Source organism: Erythrolamprus reginae, chromosome 4 (assembly GCF_031021105.1).
Source record: "Erythrolamprus reginae isolate rEryReg1 chromosome 4, rEryReg1.hap1, whole genome shotgun sequence".
In the NCBI taxonomy this organism is placed as follows: domain Eukaryota; kingdom Metazoa; phylum Chordata; class Lepidosauria; order Squamata; family Dipsadidae; genus Erythrolamprus; species Erythrolamprus reginae.
Window position 1 is genome coordinate 61,713,149 of NC_091953.1, and position 18,793 is coordinate 61,731,941.

Sequence of the window (18,793 nt, forward strand, 5' to 3'; positions counted from 1 at the left end):
TTAATGGCTATGAAAAACCTGCTAGGCATATTAAAACCTAAATATCTTTAAAAACAAAACAAAACAAAAAAATTAAATATAATAGATATAAAGGACAAAAGAACAGTAACATTGGTCTCAGATAATAAATATTTTGGGTAGTACTATGCAGCATTTCTCCTTCACCTAGTTCCAACAAGGTAAATTTAGAGCCTGACTGAGAGTGATAATAGTATTTGCCTGCAACTCCTTAATGCAGTTGTGCTTATTACTTGGATTGCACAATAGCTGGCAGTCAGGCACATGATCCTAGAAAAAGATACCACTGATTTAAAGAGTTCTACATCAATCAGAAATACCTGTGGAATTGAATTTGAAATAGTGTACACTGTGCTTTAAATACCCTCCTAAATTTGAGGCTTGCTTCAATTCCAGCGGTAATTTTACCACTGGAAAAATTGGTAAAATTCAATTCCAGTTGTAATTTTATAAAATGGGTCCTGAGACAGAGAAATCTCAACTGATCACCAAATTTGGGCATATTAATAATATGATCTGCAAAAGATATCCTACTGACTATCAAAGATGATTGGATGGACTGTAGAGAAATACTTAATAGATGCTGTAAGTAGCTCAGCTTTAGACTGATCACATTATACACACCATTGAATACATTCAAGTGGACTCAGAAAGCAACCAGTAATAAAAAGTTCCTTCTGGAGGAAAGACAGGATATAAATATTATAAACAAACAAATGTGAGGATAATGTGGGAAATATTAAGTACTGAAGAATTTGTTTTGAATGCAACAATGGACAATATTCACAACTTTTATGCATGGAATTCACTCTTAGTTCTCCCGAGTGTCCTTTATACACAGTAGTGTACAGTTGAGGTTTTAAGAGGATAGAGATACCTTTCTGCTAAAGTGTAAATAATTTGAAATGTCCAGGCCTTGCCGATCTCCCAATAGAGTATCCAACTGATTCCAATCTATTTTCTGTTTTCTCTCCACCCTGGCCCTATCGTTCTCCAGATATAGCAGCATCTTAGTTACAATGCTATATAGTGACCATTACCAAAGGTAAAGAAAAACATTCTATAGTTCTGATAATAAAAATGATCATTTCTTAACTTTTTCATTGGACCAGAGAACATTGCTTTCCTGCACACTGCTTTAGGTGATCATTGCTTTAGATGTGTAATGAAGCAGTTTCTTGAGAATTAGAAGGTATATAAAAAAAGTTAGCATTGAACAACTGAATTATCTTTCTATTGCTGTTAAAAACTCTGCTTCGTGGCATTTTGATTTGCCAGATATTTAAGCTACTGTTAGTTTCAGCTAGCTAGTCTGATATTACATAACTTTATATTAAAGTGGTGTATTAAAACTACACGTACAAGATGCAATAAGCCAAATATTTCCCATGAGTACTCACTTTGAACTTAACAAATTTACCATACAGTATTAGGAAAATATCAGGTTTAAATGCGCAATTGAATTACAGTATGCCGACCCAAACCGCACTGGGTTGGCACTGTCCATGGTGCTGATGCTTGGTTTATCGCTGTTTGCTTGAGGGCAAGATATCTAATGACTGTTTTGATCCTATTATCTTACACAGTGCCTAAATCGTGAAGTTGGTGTCTATAAAATTATGGATGGCAAACATTTCATCATTCCCCCATCATTTTCTCTCAGTAAAGATTTCCTGTCCTTACCATGGAACTGAAGTTAATATTCCTGGGTCGCCATGGTGATAGTGAGCTCTGTTCCTAAGAGCAAGACAAATTAGGCACTACCTCATTAGCCTGAACACTCTTCTAGCTTGCAGCCCTATGCAATTCCTCTTTGAAAGATTCAGAAAGGATTAAGCTTGGCATGATTATATGTCATTACGTCACAGTGTCATACTTCTCTAGTTCCTTAATGTTTCTCCCACTGTTTAACTATCACTCTGCTACATTGCAAGTTCAGGGTGCCTGGCAATGTTGCTGAAATCAAACAAAATTTGACCACCAGCTTTAGACAGAATAAAAGTGGCATTCCCACCCTTATCTTTTCTAGTATTGACCGCAAGTGGAAACACTTCCCTATCTAAGGGACATTAGGTGTTTTTTTGCATCATCCGCATCATTACCCCCACATTTGATTTAGGTACTTCATAGCTTGCATATTATCATAATTACTAGTTGTTGATTTTAAAGTAAATAACGCAGAGGATCCGAAACACTCCCTCTATTACATTATCAAAATGCACAACGTCTATTTATTTTTGCATGCATGCAAGCCAAATACAAACCAAGAGGCTTTGTTAAAAAAACCACAAGTTTGACGGACTCGGAACTATATGCATTTATTTTCTAATGGTTAGTTTCCTTCTTTCACCCTCCACGTGCATGCTGGGTCTGGGGGAAAGTATTAAGCCAAGATTCCTCATCTCTTTCTGATAAACAGAAATGCCACTCGGAGTTTAGTCATCGGAACTATTGATTTCCCCAGCAGCAGAAAAAACAGATCGGAGTACACACAGCCGCCGGCACACACCCCGTTTCAAGCACTTGTTTTCGGTTAACATGCGTGGCTTCCCAAACAAAGGAAGAAAAACGTTAGAAATCATTATTGATCAAATGCCTCTCATGCTCCCCCACCTCCATCGCCGTCCTTTTAATTGCCAATAAAAGAAGTAGGAAATTGATCGCTTTCTTCGTTACGTAACTGTCATCCCTTTCCCTAAAAACATAACTTTGAGATAGGATCTACTTCAACGTGCACTATGACAAGTTGCGGGTTGCAGGAACAAAAGCTGTATTTCTCTTAAACATGCAAAAAGATCGGGATAAACTGCACGGAGATACCTGTTTGCTGCACGTTTTCGCTCACTCGATCATGATTTTTCTCCTTCGGAACTCATCTGTCGCTCAAGGAGGGAAGATGAAACAGTGACAAAAGAAAGAAACAGAAACAAAAGGAAACGAGAAGAAAGAATCTTCGGCTTTTACAGAGACCCGGCGCTGCTATTGAGAGCTTCCATCCTGGGCTCTAAATCAATCGGTTTGGTTTTCCCCGCGAGCAGCCGACCGGGGCACACGGGGCGAATCGAACTGGTGCCGGCTTTGCCCAGGCAGAGTTCAGCGGGAGTCGCCGCCAGGAACGGGAAAGATTGGAGTGGAGCGAGCCGGAAGAACCGAGCGCTGGTAGACAGAGAAGTAATGGACCACTCAGGGACACGTCACGAAAGCCTGCAGTTTCAATGAATTCTACTCAATTTCAGGCGAGTGGTTGCTTGGCTCTCCAGGCTAGAGCTTTAACAAAACAAAGCAAGAGAAAATTCTACTCGGCGCCATCTAGCGGCTCAAGCCGAAATACAAGATAGGGAAGTCGCCCCCTCCCATTGGTCCCCAGCCCCCTCTTTAAAAAGTAAGATTTTCTTTTTGAGTTAAAAAAGGAACTCAAAGGCTGTAACTCAAAGGAACTCAGAGACTATGTGCGATGAAGCCTCTTTGTTTCCTGGGAATAGAACTGAGGCAAAACCTTTGTGTATATGTAGTATGTGTGTGATAACTTAAGGCTTATGGAAGTCAGGGAGGTTTCCTACCCCCCCCCCCTTCGAATGCTTTACTGCATGCAGTGGATCACGGAAAATGAGAAGTAAAATAAAGTAAAGTAAAATAAAGACACACAATCCAGGATGAGAAATTGTGTGCTGGGTGTGTTTAATGCAATAGCATTTAAACTTATACACTGCTCCACAGTGCTTTACAGCCCTTTCTAACTGGTTTACAGAGCCAGCATATATTGTCCCCAACAATTTGGGACCTCATTTTACCCACCTCAGAAGAATGGAAGGCTGAATCAACCTTGACCCTGGTGAGATTCGATCTGCCAAACTGCTGGCAGCCGGTGATCAGCAGAAGTAGCCTGTAGTACTGCACTCTAACCACCATGGCTCTAGATTTGTTTGAGAAGGTCTGGACTGAACAAGATCAGTTTTTCTTTCTGAAGTGAGTCTTGAGGATGCAGCACTGATAAATTTCCAATCCAACCCTTAAGTTGCTCTCTCCTTTTCTCATTGCATACTTTCACATGAAAGTCTGGGTTGTAAATACATTAACTCACTGCTTCTAATACTGATGTTATGAATGAATACAGACTCGCCAAATTCAATAGCAGTAAATACCTGATTGCTAGATGCTAGAGAGAAGAACATCATGGCTTCAAAATCTAAGGCACTGGCTTGGACAAAACTCAGCAGCACTTTTTCGTGTGGCTGTTGATAAAAATAGGATCGCCAACATGATTGCCAATGTCCGATCACAATGGCACAAGAAGAAGAAGAGAGGCAACAGGAATAACTGTTGCTCTGAAGCTATGATGCTCCTCCTGTTTTATGTCCAAGCCAGATGTAGAACTCATGGTTTCCTGTTTCTAGCCTGATGCCACTACACCAAACTGATTGTCCTGATAGTGAAGGTTGGCACCTTGGCAATTTTAAGAAGGGTAGACTTCATGGCTGACTGGGGAATTCTGAGAGTTGAAGTCCGCCCCACTTAAAGTCACCAAGGTTGAGAAACACTGATGGACTCATTTAAAGATAGATGACAAGCTTAGTGTCTCAGCCCAACTGTTTGTCTATACTTATGCCTACTGAAAACAGCATGGTTTGCTATACCAATCTACACTATTATCTCTTCAAGTATGTGCTGGAGAACATATTCCAGGACAAGGGAAATTCTGGGCAGGTACAATGGTGTGGTCTGAATAGAAGAGAGTGCTAGCTCTGAGTTGGAATGGAGTGGAATGGCATGACATGATGTGACATGGCATGACATGATGTGACATGACATGACCTTCAGGTTTGTTCTAGCCCCATTCACTTTGGGAGAGTGAAATTCTGGCATGCCGAAGATGGTTTTTGGTTTGCCAATCTTTCACACCCTGATTTCAAACTTATCAATGTAAGGATGGAGAAGATTAGTAGCAAATTGAATAACATCATTATTGGCAGTGTTTGTATGAATGAATCTTTATTGTGAATACTGATTTATGGAATCTGAAGCTACAGTGAAGTGAATATGCAACCTTGTGTCTCAGTGAACTATTTCTGTCCTATCTCCAACCTTCTCTCTCAAGGGCATTTTGTTCAGAAAGTCATGTGACAGAGTCAGAAGGTCCTGAAAGAAGCTGATTATCATGGTTTTAGCTGGACTTCAGACAAGTGCATAGTACAGGGAACACATTGCTTGAGATTGATTGCCAGATGATCTCTGGTGAGACTGGACCTCTTTGATCTTTTAATTCCTTTTTAAAAAATTATAAACTTTTAATTTTACAAACAGAAAGAAAAGGCAAGAGAGGATTGAAAGAAGAGGAATTTTAAACATAAAAATTGCTTTAAAATTTAAATTAAACAATAATTTTAATCTGCAAATTAGAGTATTTGACTGCTTAAATCAGAATGGAAATATAGTAAATCAAGCTTAAAATTAGGTTATTGCAGAATAATTAACGGTTGCTAAAATTTATTCTTGAATACATTTTTAAAAAATGGATTGAAAGATAATGTAGCAAGTTTAGAAAACTGTTAAAATATAAGTGTTGTAATCTTATTTTAGGAGGAACACCCCCCCCCCGAATTTTGAATGTAATACAAATCTTAGGAAAAAAACCCAAACTTTGGATGTGGTCCAAATCTGTATAATTAAAATGCTTTCTATATTAAGCTAAATTCTATATATCAGATTTGTCTTTCAGATAGAAGGTTAGTTTTTGATATCGATACATACTGTACTTCCATAGTTCTCCTTGATTTCTTAGTAGATATTGATACCACCAATCATGATATTCTGGATTGGCTCAGGCATTGTGTAAGGCACAATGATTTTCCTCCTTCCTACTAGGTCAGTGACAGTTGGGAAAAGAGATCTCGCCCCGAACCTCTTCTCTGCTGTATGAATATAAATGAATATCTGCTCTTATTTAACATCGATATGAAGCCACTGGCTGAAGTCATCTGAAGGCTTGTGGTCAAACATAATCTATATGCTATAGCTATACATCTCAAATCCAGGCTTATCAAGTGATGCCATATTTCTTTTCCCATGGTGTCTGGAAGCCATGGGGCCTATACAGTGAGACCAAGTAACAGTGAGTTTAGGGCTTTCTCAATCTGGGAATTTCCTATCATCAATTCTGATTGGGGTTCTACTGCCATGGTTAAAACTCATAAGCAAGATACCAATGGTTGTTTCATTTTGCTGTTACAGTCTAATGTAACCTTTAACTACAATATGTATTATATTAATGTTGTAATTCAAGGCTACCATATGAAGTTCTTTCATCTTAAAGGCAACAAATATGCAAACTGAACATGCTGAAAACTTGATGAAATTGGAAGGGTTTCATACAGATGTCTTATGTCTAAATGCACTAAAATTTGTAGTTTTTGTTGTTAGTTGGCTTTGATTTTTTTGCTATACCTGTATAACTTAGAAACATAGAAACATAGAAGACTGACGGCAGAAAAAGACCCCATGGTCCATCTAGTCTGCCCTTTTACTATTTCCTGTATTTTATCTTACAATGGATATATGTTTATCCCAGGCATGTTTAAATTCGGTTACTGTGGATTTACCAACCACGTCTGCTGGAAGTTTGTTCCAAGGATCTACTACTCTTTCAGTAAAATAATACTTTCTCATGTTGCCTTTGATCTTTCCCCCAACTAACTTCAGATTGTGTCCCCTTGTTCTTGTGTTCACTTTCCTGTTAAAAACACTTCCCAATTTTGTTTCTTTTGATAACTTAGAAAGAATTAAAATGAATAATAATTTTGGCAGGTAATTACAGGGAGGGAGGGGGGAGGGAGGGGGGGGAGGGAGGGAGGGAGGAAGGAAGGAAGGAAGGAAAGAAGGAAAGAAGACACAACCACATGATCTTTTGGAATTGTGTACCATCTGGTTTGGGAAATTTTCAGAGCAGACTAAGAACAAGTTGAGAACAAAGACAAGTGTGGGTGGAAACTAGCTAAATAAACTGTCTAATTTGAGTCATACCAGAAGGATATCCCCCTTGCCCTTTCTTTGACAATTCTTTTGTAGAAAGTCTAGGGATTGGTAGCTAGAATGTCAAGGCTATGAAGTTTATAATCAAGAATCCAAGAAATGCTGCTCAGATTGATTTTTATAAATACCGATTGATGTTCATCATGTGATGATCATGAATCTTCCCAAAAAAGGATCTCCTAAAAGGAATGCTGATTTTAGAAACCAGTTGTAGAACAAGAAAGTGGCAGCATTACTATAATTTTGATCCAAAACTATCTTGCTATTTGGAAGAATTATATGGTATTTGTTATTTGAAAGACCCCAAACCTTTTAAAACACATTTTCTTTTTTCCCTTATACGAAATCCATTATACAACTTTATCACCTATTGTGAAGAACCACCAGAACTATCTCAGAGAAGGAATGTGGCAAAACATGAATTAAACCCAGAGAAGGAAGAAGACATTACAAAGAAACTTAGAGCAATCCTCTTTGGTGTAAGAACTAGGAAAGGAAAACATTGTAAGGCTTTCATGATTCTCTTATTATAGCTCATATCAATAAAGCAGAGTTTCAGTATTATGGAGTCCATTTTTTGACCTAGCCAACTAAAGTAATGTTAAGAACATTGCATCAAATGAAAGTAACAAGGAGCATTTGCTAACTGCTGCATTTTTTTCTAAGGTGTTTCATAAAAAACAGCTGTTACATATTGTTGCCTTGGTTTGCTGTGCTGTATTAACTGCTTTTTGAAACAATCAGATAACATTCTTTATATTTTTCTTTGCAGACAAATTCATCTCTTTGAGAAATAGAAATAATGAAACTAATTAAAATGATGATCACTTATATCGTGCATTGTGATAAATATTATAAAATGCACCATAAAATAGAACTGTTTACTCAGAGACAATCCATTAATTAATTATGCTCTTAAATCAATGCATGTTCTGACTTAAGGGATACATTCTCAGTTTTGACTTTTCATTCAATCCAACTGTAATAAAATACGTTAACTCTAGAATAGAATAGAATAGAATAGAATAGAATATAATTCTTTATTGGCCAAGTGTGATTCAAGGAATTTGACTTTGGTGCATATCAACACATGAAGAATATGCAGACATTTTGGTTTTTTAGTTGAAATAGTACTGTATTTTTGGAGTATAATACACACCTTTTTACTCTCCAAAAGAGGGTTAAAAACTGAGTGTGTCTTATATTCCAAATGTAGCCTCACGCACTCACCAGCCCCTACCTTCTGAGGCTTTCAGCCTCTGCACATTGCATTTTTGGGTGGTTCCAGGCAACAGGGATTCTCACTTCCAGTCACAGCCAGGGGAAGGTAGGAACTTGGTTGGTTTTTATCCTATATACTTTCCATATACTGTTGTGGTTAGCTCTGGCCCAGCTCCTGCCCCAAAGACTGTGGATGTGGGGGAGACATCCACATGCTGCAGGCCTGTTTTGCCCCCCGGTGGAATCTGATGATGAAGGCTCCTCTGACCAAATAGACATGAGTGACAGGGAGGAGGAGAGTGTGGCAGACAGCTCAGGAGATCAATTATCTAGCTCCTCCTTGGATTCAGAACAAGAGTTAATGATACAGCCACGCATGCGGAGAGCGGTGCATAGGCAACAACAACTGAGAGATTATTATCAAAGAAAATGAGGCCACCTGTGGTTGGGTGGGGCTGTGGTAATTAGTGAGGCTGCTATAAATAGCAGCCTGTGGGTTTGGCCATTGTGGAGGATTATCTGATTGTTGTGTTTCGTGACTGCTTTACTGACTTTGACCCTTTGTGTGCTGATTTCCCCCCGCTTTGAAACTAAACCAGGGCAAAGTGTGTTTCACTTTGTGAAAGAAGAAGGACTGTGAATTGCCTCACAGCTGCAAGTTAAGTATCATAGAACTGATAAGGGACTTGTACAAATTACCAGTTTGTTTGGAGACGAGTGCTCTTTGCTATACCAAAAGAGGGCTTGGTTTAAGTGAATTTTCATTATAAAGAACATTGTTTTGAATTTTCAAACGTGTGTGTGTCTGAAATTTGTACCTGTGAATTTTGGGGAGGATTCTACCAGAGAGCCCGACAGAACATATACGAGATCGATTTAAGATTTATTTGAAAAATCTATTGGGTGGAGATTTGAAGAATTAAATGACTTGGAATAATGTAGATAAAATAATGATGATTGGTATGAGAAGAGTTATGAGAACTTAAGAAAATTATACCAATGAGTTATGTTTTTATGGGGCATTTAGTTATGATAAAATAGGGGATAAGAAAAACAAAGGATGAATAAGAAGATCAAGAAAAGTGAGTAAACATTAGGGATTAAAATAAAGAGGCAAGAGAAAGAACTATTTTGATAAATTTAAGCTAATAGCACTTAATTTGGGGATTTTTAAAAAAAAATACAGTAATTGGTGGAGTTCCCAGAAGACAAAATTAGATTTTTTTCTTTTTTTTAGAAGCAATACTATCTTAATAAAATATACCTGAAATAATGTGTTATATATAAAGAATTTATGAATGATTGATCAAAATGTATAACTATATACTTCATTGTAATATTATAATATTTTAAGGTATATTGATTTATGTATGATGATGGATAAAAAAATAAAAACTTTTTGGAAAAACTACGGAACTCGGTTGGTGAAGTGGGTGCTGTGCAGGAGGCATAAGGCAAGGTGACTCGCCACCTGACCTGGGGAGGAAAGTGTTTCCATCTCATTTCAGGTAGCTGGCAGCTCTGGCTGGCACTGCCACCCAAAAACTCTTTCTTCCTCGATTCCCAAAATGGGGCGTGCAACCACACCCACCTGCTGCCTGAAATGCAATGCTCTGTTTTGGTCTCCGCATGCTCCATTTTTGGAATCAGGGAAGGGATTGTGGCAATTCCACCTGAAAATACTTTCCTCCCTGATTCCAAAAATGCGGAGATCAAAAAAGAGCATTGTGCACACCTCATTTTTGAAATCAAGGAGGAAAGTGTTTTCAGACTGCTGCAGCACTGATCAGAATCACCCACCACCTGAAATGTGATGCTCTTTTTTTTGTCTCCGCAAAGCCAGTTTTCGAAATAGGGATGGGTGGCCCAAGGGTGGTTCTGGCTGGTGCTGTATCCTAAAAACACTTTCCTCCCTGATTCCAAAAATTGGGTGTGCAGCCAGCACTGCCTGCCGCCTGAAATGCAATGCTCTTTTTTAAATCTCTTCACGCTTCATTTTTGGAATGGGAAGGAAAGTGATTGAGCTGAAATAGTAAAAAAGATATTGAAATAACCTGGGTCCTCTGGCACAAACTGCCCAGCAGTTCAGCACACATCACCACCAAAATCATTAAATAAAAATCTCCAAATCAAAGTCTCAAGAAACCCAATTTGAGGAATCAGGTGGGAGGATCGTGAATCTCCGTGGCTCTTGTGTCACTTAAGAGTTGCTCTCTGCAAAGGTGCAGGGAGCTTGCCCAGAAGTGTGTTTATGTGATGGCAACATCCAGAAGGACTGAAATGTTGCCCCTCTATCAGGCCTTGCTGCAAGAAAGCCAGGCTTTCAAGGGCTAGGACTATAGGAAAGATGATGATGGGGGGTGTCTCAGGGGTGGAGCCTTCAGTGCCAAGTCCCTCTTCTGCCCTCGTGAAAATCATTTCTCACCCCACCCACTCCAGTTAAATGCCCAGAATTGTTTTTTTCTTATTTTTCTCCCCCAAAATTAAGGTGCATCCTACACTCTGGTACATCTTATACTCCAAAAATATGGTAATTACAATTTTTGGAACTGACTTTGTGTCGTGGTTAGCTCTGGCCCAGCTCCTGCCCCAAGGAATATGCAGGTGGATGTAGGGGAAATATCCACATGCCGCAGGCCTGTTTTGCTCACGATGGAATCTGCCGACGAAGCCTCCTCTGACCAAGGAAGTATGAGTGACAGGGAAGAGGGGAGTTTGGCAGGCAGCCCAGGAGGAGATCAATCATCTGTATCCTCCTTGGATTCTGAACAAGAATTAATGACACATCCATGCATGCGTAGAGTGATGCATAGGAGACAACAACTGAAGGATTATTACAAGAGAAAATGAGGCCACCTGTGGTTGGGTGGGGCTGCTGTAATTACTGTAGTGCTACAGATAAAAAGAACAGCGTGCTGGTTTAGCCTTGTGGCAGTTTATCTGATTCATTGTTTCGTCAAGATCATGATTTTTGTGCTGTTCAAGATTGTGTGTGGACTCTCTGGACTTTAGAATTGGACTCAATTTCCCAGTTATTGGGTGAGCAATTGGATTGCATTTAACCTGTGCCTTGTGTGTACCAGAAAATCCGTTTGACATTTAAAAAGGGAGCTGTTTCTGTTTTTCTGTTTATAAAAACTTTTGGGTTTTCCTCTTATCATGTAGTGTGTGTCTTCCTGGACTAATTAACCTGTAATTACGGGTGGTTGAAACACACCGACAGAACACTTTGTTAGCCTTGCACAATAGTATTCAATCAATTAATAAGTTTTTATGAAAGTAGTTTGGGTTTGTATGATCGAATTATGCTACGGAAAAGGATGTGGAGCTGGGGAAAAACCATGCTTGGGAACTATGCATTTATATATCTTCCTCCTCACCATTACGTACAGTATATAACACCTGGATTGTCAAAAAGAAAATTACATACTTGTTATTTTACTAGCATGTTTATAGATATCCATGACATTTAAAGACACTAAATTTTAAATTCCAGGGTGAAAATACTTCTCCTGTATATTCTTCATATGGATCATTCATTCCAGGTACATTTTCTCCAATCAATTAGTCATTAATATTCTTCAGCTCTTATTTTGCTATCCAGTTTTGCATAAAATATACAGTACCTACCCAACTTGATGTGGCATTGTCCTCAGGTAAGTTTACATCAGCACTTCAAACAGTGGGAAGAAATTGTCGCATCTAATAAACAAAATGAATGATGTACTGAAAGGACTAATAAAGAGAACCATTTGCCTAATTTGTTTTAATTACTATAATTGTAGGAAGCTTGGAACCCCAGGTCAGACTTTAACATTCAGTGAGTTATGAGCACAGCTGTTATCAAATGGGATTATATACAGCCAGCAATGCTTCCAGATGTGTTTTTGAGTATTAGTGTTATGTGGGTTACGGAAAACGTACTATCATCATCACCCATGTATCTCATCTAGAGTGATTATTTTGCAGATGCACATAAGTCCTTCAAAGTAAGAATTAAGAGTAAATAAATGGTTTAGAAAACCTGTTGAATGGGAGATGGTATCCTTTCTTTATTAAGAATTGCTTCTACCTTCATATCTAATGAAGGCACAGTAAAAATGTCACATTTGCCCAAGTTCTTATTTATTAATCTTTTTAAATATATATATACAGATAGAGATTATTTATTTTCCTCTTTTAAAGAATACATCAATACTATTATGTGCTTTTAAAATTAATTTTAGTCTTATTGTAATACTTTTTAGTTTTCAGTCTTATAATATTTTTATGTAAATAAGGTTTTTTTTTTTACTTTTGAATGAACAGATAATGAGATTATACAATTATTATTTAATATATCATGGCCAATTTACTATGGGACAGCTTGCCATGGGGCAAGTTAACAATTCAGTTACCGTACTTAAAATAAATAAATATATTTTATTTTTTGTCATTCACGTGTCATTCTGTTCTTCTTTTTGCATAATTTCTTTAATTATTATATTCCACAATTTCATTGATATTAGTGTAACTCTTGTCCCATTGACAGGTTGTCTCATGGCGAGGTGGCTGTAGCAAGCTGGACACAGCAAATTTATTTGTTCTAATAGTCTTTTTACTTTTCTTGAGATAAAAAGAGAATGAAAGCAGACAAAAAGATCTGTGGCAGTATAGAAAAAAAGAAGATCTTTGGTAGTATAGCATATACACCAAGAACTAAGAGCCTCCAAAATGCTCAGTAGCTATTTGATACTCAAAGAGTTGCTTTAAAGACAATCAGGACAAATAGTGTAAATTCATGTTTTATTCAACAGTTATGCATATTTAGACTTTAATTATTGAGAAGGGGAAAATGCAGTCACATATTGTATTTTTATTTGGTTAGGTTACACTGATGTTTCTTTCCTCTTGGGCTGCTTGGCTTTGTATGACTTGGTGGCACATCATTATCATCATATTTGTTTTAAAATAAATGCATATTTTGTGGGATGCTAACCTCCTTTGTTTTTTGTTTTTAATGTGCGCTGGTTGTATGTATGTGTGCGTGCGTGTGTGTGTATAATTAAAGTATCCTATTTTGGTAATCACCTAGAGATTTGAAATAAAAGATAAGACAGTATAAACAGTATTTCAGCAACGAATCCCAGTGACCAGTTAAGTCCCACAGAGTGGGTCTTCTCCGGGTCCCATCAACTAAACAATGCCACTTGGCAGGACCCAGGGGAAGAGCCTTCTCTGTGGTGGCCCTGGCCCTCTGGAACCAACTCCCCCCAGAGATTAGAATTGCCCCCACCCTCCTTGCCTTTTGCAAGCTAATTAAAACCCACCTCTGCTGCCAGGCATGGGGGAATTAAGATTACTTCTCCCCTTCGTCCTTTACAATTGTATGTACGGTATGTTTGTATGTATGTTTGGTTTTTTTTATTAAGGGGTTTTAATTCGCTTTTAGTATTGGATTATTATTGTATACTGTTTATGATTGCTGTTAGCCGCCCTGAGTTTTCAGAGAGGGGCGGCATATAAATCCAATAAAACTAAACTAAACTAAACTAAAAACTAATAGTTAAAAAATCAATATAAATAATTAAATTTTCAAGTAAATAGATTTCAAAGATATATCTTTCATTCTTCCACCAATGTCTTTCAATGAAAACCATTTGCGTTAAGACCTTGCCCATCATCAAGCTGGGCTTGGGCAGCACGAGCTTGTAATCCAGTAGTGTAGAGGCTGAGACTGGCGTGGATAGCTTGAGCTCACAGGTTTGAGACTGCAGACTGTGCTAACTAGGCACCAACTTCGTCATCAATTGGAAAATTGTAGGCCAGTGAGATGCCGAGGGCCAGCAGAAGGTTCCCCTAAGTCCAGGGGGGCAAACCGCCCCGTGTCGAAGAGGCAATAACACAATATCTTATTTAGTTATTTATTTATTTATTAGATTTGTATGCCGCCCCTCTCCGAAGACTCGGGGCAGCTAACAACAATAAAAAAGACAATGTAACAAATCTAATATTAAAAAATAATCTAAAAAACCCCAATTTAATAGACCAATCATACAAACAAGCATACCATGTATAAATTCTATAAGCCTAGGGGGAAGGGAAAATTTTTTCAATTCCCCCATGCCTGAAGACAGAGGTGGGTTTTAAGGAGCTTGCGAAAGGCAAGGAGGGTGGGGGCAACTCTGATATCTGGGGGGAGCTGGTTCCAGAGGGTCGGGGCCGCCACAGAGAAGGCTCTTCTCCTGGGTCCCACCAAATGACGGGACCCGGAGAAGGCCAACTCTGGGACCTAACCGGTCACTGGGATTCGTGCGGCAGAAGGCGGTCCCGGAGATATTCTGGTCCGATGCCATGAAGGGCTTTATAGGTCATAACAAACACTTTGAATTGTGACCGGAAATTAATCGGCAACCAATGCAGACTGCGGAGTGTTGGTGTTACATGGGCATGCCTTATGGAATCTGTCACCTTGTTCCAGTGAAGGGCTATCAAAATTTTTACTACCACACTGTGGGCGTGGCTTATGCAGGACGCCCTGCATTTTCTTTCGACATCTTTCAGTGCAAATTGGGTGCTCTTGGGTGGAGTTCCATTTTTGCTGCCCCACTGCATTGCCCCCCCATCTTGTTCTTATATGTTGTTTATTACAGAAGGGATTTCTTGCATTTATAACAGTTTAATAGTCAACATAACCCAGTTGCTGAATTACAGGTCTGCATGATTAAGATATTTCTGTAGCTCAATCACAAAGCACAATTGATCCATGGAATGATCCACCAAATGCTAGACTTCAGCTTTTTCATGAAATGCTTCCTGATCTTGAACTGACTCAATTCACACAGAAATTTCTTGATCCTCCTGAAAGTAATGTAAGATAGCTTTTAATTTAGTCTCACTCGGGCAACAAAAAATTGCTTGTTAGTCCAAAATGCAATGGTCTATCTGCTATTGGCACCTGATATTGGGAACATATTATACTTGTGTGACAAGCACTTCTCTGGCTCCCAAGTGCAATTTAAAGTGCTGATTTTCACCTATCAAATCCTTAATGGCTTGGTTTTGTATTACAACTTACTCCAACCAGAATTGTCTTGATCTACTAGATAATTCCAGTAGAAGTTATTTGTACTCCTGCACTTTTGGGAAATCCTAACAACTCAAGACTGGCATTCATGGCCCAACTATGACAGGAGATTTTTAATGTGGTTCCTTTCCGTTCCAATTTATTCTAACATTACCTTCTCTAAGGGGATAATTAGCATGGAAAGTAGCCGTTTTTACTATTTCAGAACAGCTATTAACAAAAATTATTATTCAGAACAGTTATTAACAAAAAGTGGAATAAATTCAGAAGATTAATTAAATTTAATGAAGATTAAGATGAGGGAAGATTGCTTTTACTTTGTAACTATGGTATATCTGATACTGTGTCGAAGCACCAGGAACTAAAGAGTCAGGATCATAATGCTAGTGTGATAGCTCCAACATTAAGTTCCACTAGGAAAGTAGTTTTATTCTACAGACATTTGTATTATCTGCATCTCACAGAGTTTACATGTGGCCTAGTGTAAACTACATGAATTGATCTGTGGTGCATTAAGACCAATACAAATTTAGTTAGCTAAATATTGAACATCAGCAAAGTATTTCACTCTTTTGCTGAAAAGGCAGTTACTGAACAACCTTGCATAGATCCCATATCGCCCCCCCCACCACAATTCACAGCACTTAAAAACAGTCTATTGAGAAAAATTACATTCTAGATCAGTGATGGGCAACCTTTTGAGCTTGGTGTGTCAAAATTCACCAAAAAACTGAGCATAACTCAGGTGGTGTGTCACCTTGAGAAAAAAACATAATTTTGTGATATTTATAGTTTAAATAACAAATATGCATAATTATCTTTCTCTCTCTTTCCTGTCATTCTCTGCCTCAATCATTTTCTCATTTCTCTTTTTTTTCTCCCCTTTATTCTATCATTTCTCTCCCTCTCTCTTCCTATCTTCTCTCACACACACTCTCTCTCCCTCTCTCTCCCTTCCTTTCTTTCCTTCTCTCTTCCTTCCACTTTTTTCTCTTTCTCTCTCTCTTTTCCTTCCTTCCCCTCTTCCCCTCCCTCTCTTTCTCCCTCTCTCCCTTTATATTTATCTCTTCCTTCCTTCCTCTCTTCCTCCCTTTCTCTCTCCCTCTCGTTCACTTTTCTCTCTTCCTCCCTTTCTCTCTCCCTCTCGTTCACTTTTCTCTCTTTGGCGAACCCCCAAACTGTTCAGATTCAAGAAAAAGCTTATCAAGGGGGGTGGGGGGTTGTAAAAATCTAGTTATGAGCCACCAAAGGAGGAAGCAAATGGCGTGACGTCCACGCAGGGTTTTTTTTCAGACTCTCTTTTTTGCGAGCCCGGCATGATTTTTTTTGTTACAAATTAATAACCCGGAAAGGGTTTACCTTAGCACGGTCTCCCTTAACACCGTTCTGGTAGGCGAGCAGGGAGCAGAGGGGCGAGGGCAGTGTTCCCTCTAATTTTTTTTCGGGGTGGGTGGAAAAGTACAGTGTCCGAGCGGCAGTCCCTTTGGGACTGGGGGGCATATAAGTAAGTATAAATAAATAAATAAATAAATAAATAAATAAAAAATAAATAAATAAATAAATAAATAAATAAATAAATAAATAAATAAATAAAGTGTGGGCGTGCGCTATCACACATGAGTGAGTTCTTGCATCCATAATTCTATCCTTTCTATGTCTCCCTCCCTCTTTCCTTTCTATCTCTCCCTCCCTCTTTCCTTTCTATCTCTCCCTCCCTCTTTCCTTTCTATCTTTCTCTCCCCCTGCCTTTCTCCAAGCCCTTCCTTTTCCCTCTCCCTCTCCTACTACCCCTCACCCTCCTTTCTATCTCTCCCTCCCTTTCCTCCCTCCCTCTTTCCTTTCTATCTTTCTCTCCCCCTGCCTTTCTCCAAGCCCTTCCTTTTCCCTCTCTCTATCCTACTTCCCCCTCTCCCTCCTGTCTATCTCATCCTCCCTCTTCCCTTTCCCCCATTCTCTCCCTCTTCCTTTCTATCTTTCTCTCCCTCTTTCCTTTCTATCTTTCTGTCCCTGCCTTTCTCCCTCTTTCCCTTCATCTCTCCCTCTCTCTTTATCTCAATTCCCTCTTTCTCCCTGGGCTGCTGTGCCTGCCCTGCAGCCCTACCATGGACGGACTGCCTTAGCATCGGGCCCCCCCACCCACACACTGCAGCTGCCGGACCATCAGCGGCACACACACACACACGCGCACACACACCCCACACGCTGCATTTCTCCCTGCCTTTCTCACTCTTTTCCTCTTTCTTTCTTGCTCTCTCTCATTTTCTCTTCCTTCCTATATTCTCTCTCTCTCTCTCCCTTCCTTTCTTTCCTTCTCTCTTCCTTCCACTTTTTTCTCTTTTCCTTCCTTCCTTCCCCTATTTCCCTCCCTCTCCCTCTTTATATTTATCTCTTCCTCCCTTTCTCTCTCCCTCTCATTCACTTTTCTCTCCCTTCCTTCCCTCCCTCCCTCCTTCTGTCCTCTCCTCTTTCCCTCCCTATCTTTCCCTTCTTTCTCTCCACATCTCCGGCGTGCAGCTGGCTTTGCTGACCGGCACAAGTCTCAAGCCAGCTGCCCCGGAAAGCCAGGAAGGTCCTCCTGCCCCCCCCGAAAAAAACCCGGAGGTCTGCCGCCACCAGCCTGAGCCTCCCATTGCTGCACTCGGCTTCGCTGTGGAACTCCATTGTGTTTTCGGGGGGAGGGAGCAGTGGGAAAGCCCTGTGCCGGCCAGGAAAGCTGGCTTTCCGAGAAAGCAGCGCGCTTTTCAAATGCACTGCTTTCTTACAACTCTTTCCTGGGCAGGGGGGAGGGAGGAGGCCTGAAATAGGCCTGCAACCCCTCCCCTCGCTCCCAGCGGCCCCTGCGAGCCAACCACCATTCGTGGTGGGCTTGGACACTTGGCGCCACACCAATCAGCTGGGAGGCGGCGCCCCGCCCCCCCCAGCTGAAACTGATGTTGGGCCGGGGCGATTCTTCCCCGGCCGGACAGGCATGCTTGTGCTGCCAAAGGCAGTGTGTGGGCAAGCCTGCGCTCTGCGCAGGCGCACCCAGCTGGGAGGCAATTGCACTCCCTAAAGCTCCATTTCTCCGGCGGCCGCGTGTCACCAAAAATGGCTACGCGTGTCAGTGCTGACACGCGTGTCATAGGTTCGCCATCACTGTTCTAGATGGTTCATACAACAAAGAAAAGCATGTAGGAAAGACTAAAAACCAAACAAATATTTTTGATGACACCCACAATTCCAAGCAACTCCATCTCCTCATACCTTAGAATATAAAAAGCAAATAGGTTTCTTAAGAAAAAAATATTACACTTTCCTGTGTAAACATTTTGACTGCCTATTTAATAAGCAGAGACTGTGTTGAATGAAGAACTCTGTTCAAACCTGCAGCAATCCCATTCAGGTTTTATATGTACATTTCAATTAAAAGCAAATAGCCCACATAAAGCCGGAATTAAATTTTTAAACAAATAGTGAAATGGT

General features: G+C 39.8%; 1 protein-coding gene across 1 annotated transcript in view; it reads right to left on the reverse strand.

Annotated features, from left to right (window-relative positions):
• Positions 1-2,884, reverse strand: part of KCNJ6 (potassium inwardly rectifying channel subfamily J member 6) — a 142,625-nt gene extending 139,741 nt beyond the window's left edge. The window contains exon 1 of the mRNA XM_070750420.1: positions 2,839-2,884. The gene's annotated coding sequence lies outside the window, so the exon portion shown is untranslated. The remainder of the gene's footprint in view (positions 1-2,838) is intronic.
• Between the last annotated feature and the right edge of the window lie 15,909 nt (positions 2,885-18,793).